Below are 9,802 nucleotides of genomic sequence, written 5' to 3' on the forward strand. Positions count from 1 at the left end.
ACGTGACCCAAAATGATCTCTTCTGCTTTCAAAAGACCAAAAAACTTCAGTTTTGAGGCTTCAAGACAATAGGTGACGCAACAATGGTTTGTCACTTGGTTATATGACACCTTAAAACTGCCGAATATCACAAATTTAATGAAATGTGTATCATTAGGGCCAACATACATTTTATGAGGGAGCAAACGAAAAAACTGTAAAAGGAAAAGGAAGGAAAGTCGTCAACGCAGATGAGTTTTGAGCAGTTTTTTCATTGTGTTCACTGTCCACAGATCTTAACGCCAATAAGACAGTGGGAGTTCTTAAGTTCAGTAAACACAACCTCAAAAGACAATTCTCCTTCACTTTTGAGCCTGAAGGGAGGAAAACTCAACAAACTGTGGGCAGTAGACCTTTGACACCTACTGATGATATGAGACTGAAAATGATCTTTAATGTGCGAGGTGTCAGACCATGCAGGGCTCTAACGTGAGATTGGGTATAGTGTTTTCAGCTGCTGAAATAGTTTAAATGTTCTTTTTTTTGGTTTTGCACAAGTAGCTTAGCACTCATCAAACGGCAAACATGCCGAAACAGAAGCAACTGGAGTGACTTTGAATGTCAACAGCACCACAAAGTGCAGTTGAGTGATGTGTATGGTGTCAACATGATATTCGGCTTATTAAATTAGTGTGGTGGAAAAGTACAGGAGAGACACATTTGGTGTTGGAATTAAAATAACTAAATGAACTGATAAACAAAGTGAAATGAACAACTGTGAGTCCTGTGTCACAATATGAAGAGCCTACAGTACTGCATGATCTGACTTTCTGCATGGGAACATCTTAGTTTTTATGGTATTGGCAAATGTCAATGTTATTGTTATTATTAATGCATACAGTAATTCCAGTGTCACTCATGTACAATTTTGAATTTTGAATTGAATTTAAAAGGACGTTCAATACAAATGCACTGAAATTTCCGTGTTGCTGTGCGTCGTGTTTTGCTTCTTCTAAAGTCTTTTGCTTCTACATCCACTATATATGGATGCTAAATTTGTCTATCTGTCCCTTGGGGGTGAAAGATAGTCAGTCGGTTTGTAGGCATATTCTGTTGCTGTGGATGAAAACAGTGTTGATGACAGTCAGTTGAGGACTGCAAAAGCAAAACAAAGAAACTCTCCACTGAGCTGAGGAGAGCTGCAGTGTGTGTGTGTGTCTGAAGTACTTTCAGTATACTATTGGCATTACACAAGCTTGTTTAACACTTTGTTTACATGCAGTTTTAATGTATTCATTTCTTTCCCAACATGTTAAACCTCTAATGATCATCCTGCGTGGAATTGTCAGTGAACATGCTCATGCTTATGTAAAACATGTGACATAATGCAATCGACTGATACATCAAGTATTGTTGATCAGTTTTTGGAGATTTGTGAAGTCACCTTTAGCTTAAGGTTAATACTGAGTTAAACCCTTGCTATTGGTTGATTATTCGAAACAAACCAACATATTGATCGAACGGAATTAATTGAATGGTTTTAGTCGGTTTAATCCTATCCTCATGAACCATGATGCAACAAAAAGTAGAGAAAAGAAGGGCTTTATATGCGGTTTTCTGTCATGGAAAAAGTAAAAGTGCATAATGAAGACAATCTACACACACACACACACACACACACACAGACAGAGACACAGTGGGACAGAGTCACTCAAAGGCACAACTTATCCACCAGAGACACAACGGCCACTTGGGTCACTTTCTTTTACCCAGAAGCCTTTGGGAAAGGTCATAGAGTCAAATACTAATACCTTTAGTGTGGTCTCAGAGGAAGAGCTGAGTTCTGAGAAACCGCTAAGTCAGAGTCTACAAAGGTCAAACACGCAAGATGGGGAGTATCAGAGCATGAGGTCAGAACAACAAATATGTCAAAAAGATGCTCCCCGAGGTTGCATCTGCACTGTCTGTGAGAGAAGCATCTGTGCCTTTCAACAAGGATCAATCTCAAAGCTGTTCACTTTTTGTTTTTGATTTTTTTTATTTTCCTGTTACATATGTCTCTTTTGGCACAGATAAAAAACCCACATGCAGTTTTTCCACATTTGTATTCTTGATTCCTTCTGCTCCCTTTCGTTGCCTCCAGCTCAAGACGCGACACGGTGGAGGAAATGAAGAAGACGAGCGATATCTCAACTAGCTTGTTATGATAAATGAAACAGGGATAGGAATGACATGGAAACAGATCACAAGAGCACTCAGGAGATTCAAACCAAGTCCTTATTCTTTATTTATTTTTTTTTCTCCCACAGAAACAGCACTGCGGCCAATTTGATTTGGATTTAGCATGAATTACTACGGCTTAGATCCTGTTAGTGCAGATAAAGCATGGAGGGTCCCAGATGTATCCTTATCCTCCCTATGAATATTCAACAACTTGCTCTCATCTCCCTATTGTTTTCTCATTTGTCCTGGTATCTGACAGTGCTGGTGATAATGTGCAGGAAAAAGATGTGATAAAGGGAAGTGGCATTGATATATGATCCGATAGAAGCCTCAGCGACATGCTTCAATGGAGTCAAAGAGCACCCTCATCTCAATCGGAACGTGGCTGAAATTCATTAAAGTTAAAATGACTTTGATTTATTATCTTGCAAATAATAAGGTCGGAGAGATTTGTTGTCAGAAGCAATATCCGGCTAGAAACATTTAAACTGGCAGTTTTTAATATGGAAGTCACTCAAGTGGCCCTTTCCCTTACAGCGCTTGTTTTGTTTAGGATTTAAAGTATCAACAATCTGGGCGTCGGAAAAGTCCCACATTCCAATGTGGAAACAAACATGCGCGGTCTGTGTATCTGCGTGTGGTAAGAGTTGCAACTGCCGAACAAGCGACAGCATTGTGAGTGACACACACACAGAGGCTATACAGGCCGAACCTTGAATTCATTTAAATGTCTGCATGTCTGTGTGTAAGGGAGAAAAAGAGAGAGAGAGAGAGAGAGAGAGAGAGAGAGAGAGAGAGAGAGAGAGAGCGCTGAAGCGGGTGATGAGAGAATAACCATGTTAGTGTGAAAGAGCAGAAAGGCTACATCTGTCACTCTGTATTTTCTCACAAGCATTCAGACAAGGCCCACAAGCCTGCCACGGATAACCAAGTTCTGCTGCTTGTCCAACACACACACACACACCTCATGCCTCATATAACATGACAGAGTAACTGAGGTTTTATTCATTGTTCAAGGGTAGGAGTGTAAGCTCATGTAGGAAAAAATGTGTTTGGTCCGGGTCAATCATTCCACAGAGGTACGCTAGGTTACGTGTGGCATTAACGCTCTCATCCATCACGTCTTTGCAGACGAGTGTGAGCACCTGCACGTTTGGTGACCCCGAACGCTCCACATAGCACTTTCCAGTCCAGTCGGTGGCACACTCTTGTTTTCATCAAAACACAGACGATGAGGAATTCACAAGGAGTCGCTGCTACTGGAATATGTAAGATTGAGTAAAAAAAAACAACAAACACTACACTGACAGGGACCCTCATTTTAGTATGAATGGAACCGAGGCCATGTTCGTATGTGCGTGTGGAAAATGTAGCAGCTCTCTACAAACATGGAAAGTATGACCATGGCCTTAATTTCATGAGTTAGTATTCAGAAACAAAATATGGTTCAAAACCATTGATTCACAAGTTTAATTGTCTTTTTAAGGGTTAACACTTGGTTTTAGGGTAGAAAGGGTTTGAGTTATAGGGTTCATGTTAAATTGCAGCACTCTAATGGTCCTTTTCTACTATGGTCCCAGCTCGCCTCGCCTCGCCTCGGCATGGCACGGTTTAGGTCGCATCTCAACTACAAAAAAGTTAGACTTAAAGTGGGCGGAGTCTGCACGACTACATGATACTGCGGTGACTTTGTTTTACACGTGACACACACACACGACTAGTGACTTGTAAAGCAGTTGTTTTTAGTGTAACTGAATCACCAGACTCCTCTGTTAGATACTGAGATTTTAGGACATTTCCCTGGTAGTTGTTGGAGATTAACCCATGTTTTTAGGATTGCTAAGTCTTTTTAACTGATCTACAATTCGGCACTTTATTCTTGTGTCTCCGGAGCACAGACTCCGTCTAACACAGCACTCGAGTCAAAATTCCTCAGCTCCACTACAATAACATATCCTGGTAAAAGCAGTAGAACGGTATTTCTGATTTTCCTCCAAGCACCACCAGAGGAAGCTCATGTACCACTGGCGGTACACGTACCCCAGTTTGAGAACCGTGGATCTAACGTAAAGGAACGTGACAACCAACTTGGTCCACATGGCAACAACTAAAAATGAAACTTAATAATAAATAAAAAACAATACCTTTGGCCACTAAGTAGCAGTAGGACCCCCACTTTAACGAGCATATTCTTACAATCATAGATTTGAGCAGACTTAAAAGTGAAAAGGTGATCCCTTGTCAAGTGGCTAAGTGTGGAAGCAGCCATGTTATCAGTGAGAACAAGTGTCCGGCTTCCAGCTGGGTCTACAGAAGTCAAATATAACCACTCTTCAAAAGAACTATCCTTTTAAGTATAAAATCATAGTGGGACGTTGCTTTGATTTCCTGCCATCTTTACTATCCCAAGAGTAACACATGGGGATTGAATTATACTGTTTCCATTTGGAAAGACATATATATTATATATGTGTGTGTGTGTGTGTGTCAAGCATCTTCTCCACCAGCTTGTGTGCTATGTTGCTTCCTCTCACCTCTCGTCCGTCTTTCTTTCCCCTCTCCTCACCCTTCATGCCCACATAGCCGCCGGCCATATGCTCGCCCCCCCAAAAAAAGCAAGTGTGTCTGTGACTGTGCCATAAACTGTAAGGCAAATGAAAGTGAGCAGAGAGCACAGAGGGGGACGGACAGACAGACAGAGACAGCGAGAGAGAAGGATTTGCAAGGGAGCCATGAAGTGAGGAACAATTTTAATTGTGGCTCAAATCCAGATTATTTTCATTTCCTTGAATCATCCCATTTTCTCCGTTGTGCCCGCTCTTATTTTTAATTGCAGAAAATAAATTGTGTAATTCACCCCCCCTCCCCCCTTTTGTTTGTTAATGTCCCTGAGGTATTTCGCTGAGTGAGCTGACCTCATTCACAACCTCGCTGTAAACATCTACAGTCTATTATTTGGAGACATGACTTTTTTCCACCACCGTCATTATCACATGTCTCTCAGTTTTCAAGGTTGTCTTTTAAATGTGTGCGCCAACACCTTTGAATGGCACCACACAACATATGTGACAACACCCTGATCAACATTTTTGCTTGTCTAAATCTAATTTAGGCAAGTGAAAAAGGAAATTAAACCTTTTTCCTCGCTGCATAATGATAGCTTTTTCAGTCATCAGCAGAAACTGCTAGCACTGCTCACCTAGGTCTGTATTTGTAAGTGTAGGTAAGTAAAAGTGACACGGAAGAGAGCTTTAGGTCAAGGAATTAACCCCGATTTTCTGAAACATGATTGAGGTTATGAGATATTGAAACAAATGTTTAATGAGAAAGGTTTGGATACGAGTTACTCTTTCAGAAAGCTCTGCAGGTTCACCTGAGGAGCGTCTAGGGGTAGCAACACCAGCAGTGTGGGCCACTAAAGGTTTACATGATGCTTTTGTGGCACTGAAATGTAAATAATAATAAAAACAATAGTTGGATACATAACATCACAAACCAGCTTTGAATTTCCACTTGACTTGACAAAATAACGTTCATTTTCTTGAAGAAACACTAACATTCATTAACATTATTGTCATCATGAGATAATCTAATGTTGTATATGCTAACATGTATTCATTTCAAGTTTTTTTTTCTTTTCTTTGTTTTTGTTGTTGTTGTACAAACATCAAAAAGAGGCATCTCGGGAGAATTTGAGTCTTCAGAACACTGCATGCTGGGAGGTCTGCCACCATGCCGGTCCTATTTTTACTTATTTATATAATGAGTTGAGTCACAACACTCATTAAACTCATCATTTCAAGCCAGACTCCATGTCATCAGAACATACTGTGGCGTGGTCAGAAAATACACCTTTATTCATGTTGAATTTAAGATAAATAAGTTTATCATTTTCATTTGACATTCAATATTCTAAGTAAAATGTTATTTTTACAGTTCCCTGGAAAAGAACCATATGGTGCTGTACTGATTACAAATTGAGAAAAAGAGGTAAAATACCAGCGATACTTCCATGACAGAAAATAAATAATTTCATCCTTCATCGATGAATCATTGAATCATGGAACACCTTCACATTTTAGGCTGAATTCAAGGCTCATCGTGTATTTTTATCATGTTATTTGAAGGAAAGATCACATGAAAAAAAAAAAATAGACCAAGATTCAAGGTTCAAGATTACACAGAACCTTTTTTCCAATGAATTCTGACTCCAGCAGTGGACATTGTTGCCTCTGGTACCACTATAAAATATGAAAATGCTTTGTTTTGCTCTGTGTGTGATTCAGTTATGACTCTGAGAAGCAGTGGGTTGAAAAAAAAAAAACACTTCGATTTACTAAAATATTCAATACTGTAGCTGCATGAATATCCAGAAACCTGCTACCAGGGTGTAGAATATAGTTTTAAAACAAAATATGTCTTAGAAGAGTAAAGAAATCAAATATAAATGTATGGTTCTGTCGCTTAAACATGTAGCTGGCATTCAAATATCCTATACTATCTGCTCACTCACACGTTATGTCAACTTCTCACACATCATACATGAGCGAGGCTGAGAGGCATGTTTGAGTAGGAGGTCGCGCTTCACCGCTCCACTCAACATGTGTGAAAAGTTAATGGCGTCCAGTGGAGGATCAAAGGAGAGCGAGGGATGTCAAGGTGTGTGATTCCTTTTTTTTTTTTTTTTGCTGACAGTGAGCCGCACATCTCCAGAGGCAAACGTCTGTGTCTGCGAAACATATCTGTGTGTTCTCGTGTTTGTGTGGGTGCATATTCCGCATCTGGTGCCAATTATGAAACTAAATATATCAAGGAGAAGTTCCTCAGGAACAATTTCATTATCAGCTACTAAAAGGGAGTGACAGACTATGAAAATGTGTGTTATTTAGTCTGCCGGTTTAATAGTGAGGGTAAATCATTTATGCTTAAATATGCCTGGTTTATTAAACCGCGTTTTTTTTTTATTTAAAAAAACGTAGACTCCTTTTTAATGAAGTTTCTGTTTAGTTTCCTTTCAGCAAGTTAGTCAAACATTCAAATATCAGTGGAGCTGTTCTCCATGCACTCTCTAACTAGGCCCTTAGAAAAAGATTGTGATCTGTGCCAAAAGTGCTAGACAGACACATTTTCCCAACCAATTCCTGTGATTTAGCAGCGAGACAGAACAGAGAGCACATGATGTTTCATCATGTCCTCATAGTTCCCAACCCCCCGACTTCTGATCCAGAGCAGCAGGTGCTGCACACTACATGGCACCATCCTCTTCACAGTTTCCAGGGGAACTACTCGTTCTGTGCTGCTCATTTGCCGTGGAATCCTCAGCGGCAAATTACTCACATCAAGCAGCAATGAGATGACACCAAAAATTACAAGGAGAAAAGGAGACAGAAGAGAAGCGGAGGTCGCCTCCGCCGGGGGACAAGCAGATGACTTTTGATACTGCTTCAAGTTGCCAATTAAATTTGAAACTACCACGACTGTACCCAGAAAAGAGGCTGACAATGAGCATAACAACAGGGCCAATGAAGGTGACAACGAGGATGTTGGCATAGATGATTTTACGTGATTGTTGCTACTTTTTGTTGGAATATGAGGAAGTGAGCTTGGAATTGAGTGTGGAAGAAACAGAAACAACAACAACAACAACAAAACAGGTCTGACATCAAACTGACATTAGATCTTTTTCACCCGAGCACCCACCTCAACAGATTCTTGCCTTTTAAGAGATTTCCATTTCAAACCAACTCCCGTCATGGGCAATAACGCTCGACTCCATTTAGCCAGGCAGGATAAAGTGAGTGAAGTTACCTAACGCAGCTTCACTTCATTTGATAGACTCTTGCTCGTTCTGCTCTCGAGCCTGTGCTATTATCACCGCTGATCCTAATGTTGCTTGGTTCATTAAAGGAAAAGGGAGTGTGGTGAAAGGCTGAGAAATTAATACATTTTAACTGATACTATTACTGTGGGATATGCTGTTTGGCACTCAAGAGTGCAACGTAAACTGGGAAGAAGGATAATTCCCAGGCGGAGAAGACTGAACAGACAAAGTCCAGTCCAGAATCCAAACACTTTAATCGAGTGGGCAGGCAAAGTCAAACACAGTAAAGCCAGACCAAACCAGGCAAACAAATCAGGCAAGAGCAAGACAAACCCCCCCCCCCCTAAAAAACAAAACACACAAATTGGGATGGAGATCAGCACGCAAACACTGGGAAGATGTGAAGGAGCAATGCACACTGCGTACGTCCCTAAGGACTTTCAGCCGCTCGAACCAGACAGGAAACACAGGTGCCAAAAAAAATCCATCCTCTGGAAGAAAGAGACACGGCCTCCGACGCACTCCTCATGCGACTCGAGGAAAAACACTGCCGTTTGCCCAAAGCTGTCTTTAACTCACAGGCTGCACTGCCAGGTAGTTAGTATGGTAGTTTTTGTGACACGTACTGAAGTGTTTATCCACATTGTGCTGTTTTGCCGTCGCCACAGTCTTCCCGCAAATGAGACAAACAGCTTTCTTACACAGTCGTGAAAAAGAACTAAATGGTAGCTTTTTTTGTTCTTTTTCTGCCATGTTTTTAAGGGATTCCAGTATTAAACATGTTGGATATTTAGAATTGAACTGTGTTAGGGAGATTTTTGATTATCAGGTGAGATGACCAATGATGGACCATCTGGAGTCAGTTATGAGGGAAGTTGAAAGATTTTTTAAAGACAGTTCAGAGCCGAGGAGAAATGAGACAACGCCTGACATCCGAACAGTAAGGCATCATTACAGATTCCAGCGAGCAGCATGCCAGGTCTGAAACATATAGTTCGTTAGACTTGAGATAGTATGTCCAGATGCCTGACGCCTCGGTATCTAGGGAACCTTGAAAGGCGCCTAGTTTGTGTGTTATCACAGCTTATGGCTGTTAATATTGTACACCAGGTCTGGTTATTTGAGTAATTAAACTTAAAAGTTGGCTGAAGATTAGAATTTTCTTAAATCTCTCTAATTTTGTTCTGCTTCACTTCATCAAAGTCAAACTTTGCAGAGATTATTTTCACAGGTTATACTTTGAGTTTAGAGCTGATTCTCCATCATTCCAGAGAGATATTCATCCTTATTTATTTATTTTTTTTATTTTTTTTTTGTGTGCCATCTTCATTTACCCTTCACCAGTAACACTTACACTGATATTTACACATCTTAACAAATCAGGCCCAATTTTCCCTTTACTACGACACCAACAATATTAAAATAGACCTTGTGGTTGCAGAGATATATTCATTTTATCATGTTACTGAATTTGCTGTGCTATGTCTTCTGTGGAAAGACGAGGTGTTGCAGAGCTGCCACTGACCAAATAATGCAAATAGAATTTTGTCTCCCCACGTCAGTGACATGAGTCAAATATCGATGCTGATCGCGTGATTATTTAAATTCTAATTCCATGTCGCCGCTGAATGTGTAGAGATTTGACTCACTCGGCGCCTTCTGATTATTTTTCCCTCTCTACCTGTCACTCACGCGATACACAGACAGACAACTCACACCGTCATGCAGACAATGGTCACATTTGTGCTGTCAGACTCCTTTTTCTTGTGACGACATCAC

Source organism: Solea solea, chromosome 10 (assembly GCF_958295425.1).
Source record: "Solea solea chromosome 10, fSolSol10.1, whole genome shotgun sequence".
Classification (NCBI taxonomy): Eukaryota; Metazoa; Chordata; class Actinopteri; order Pleuronectiformes; family Soleidae; genus Solea; species Solea solea.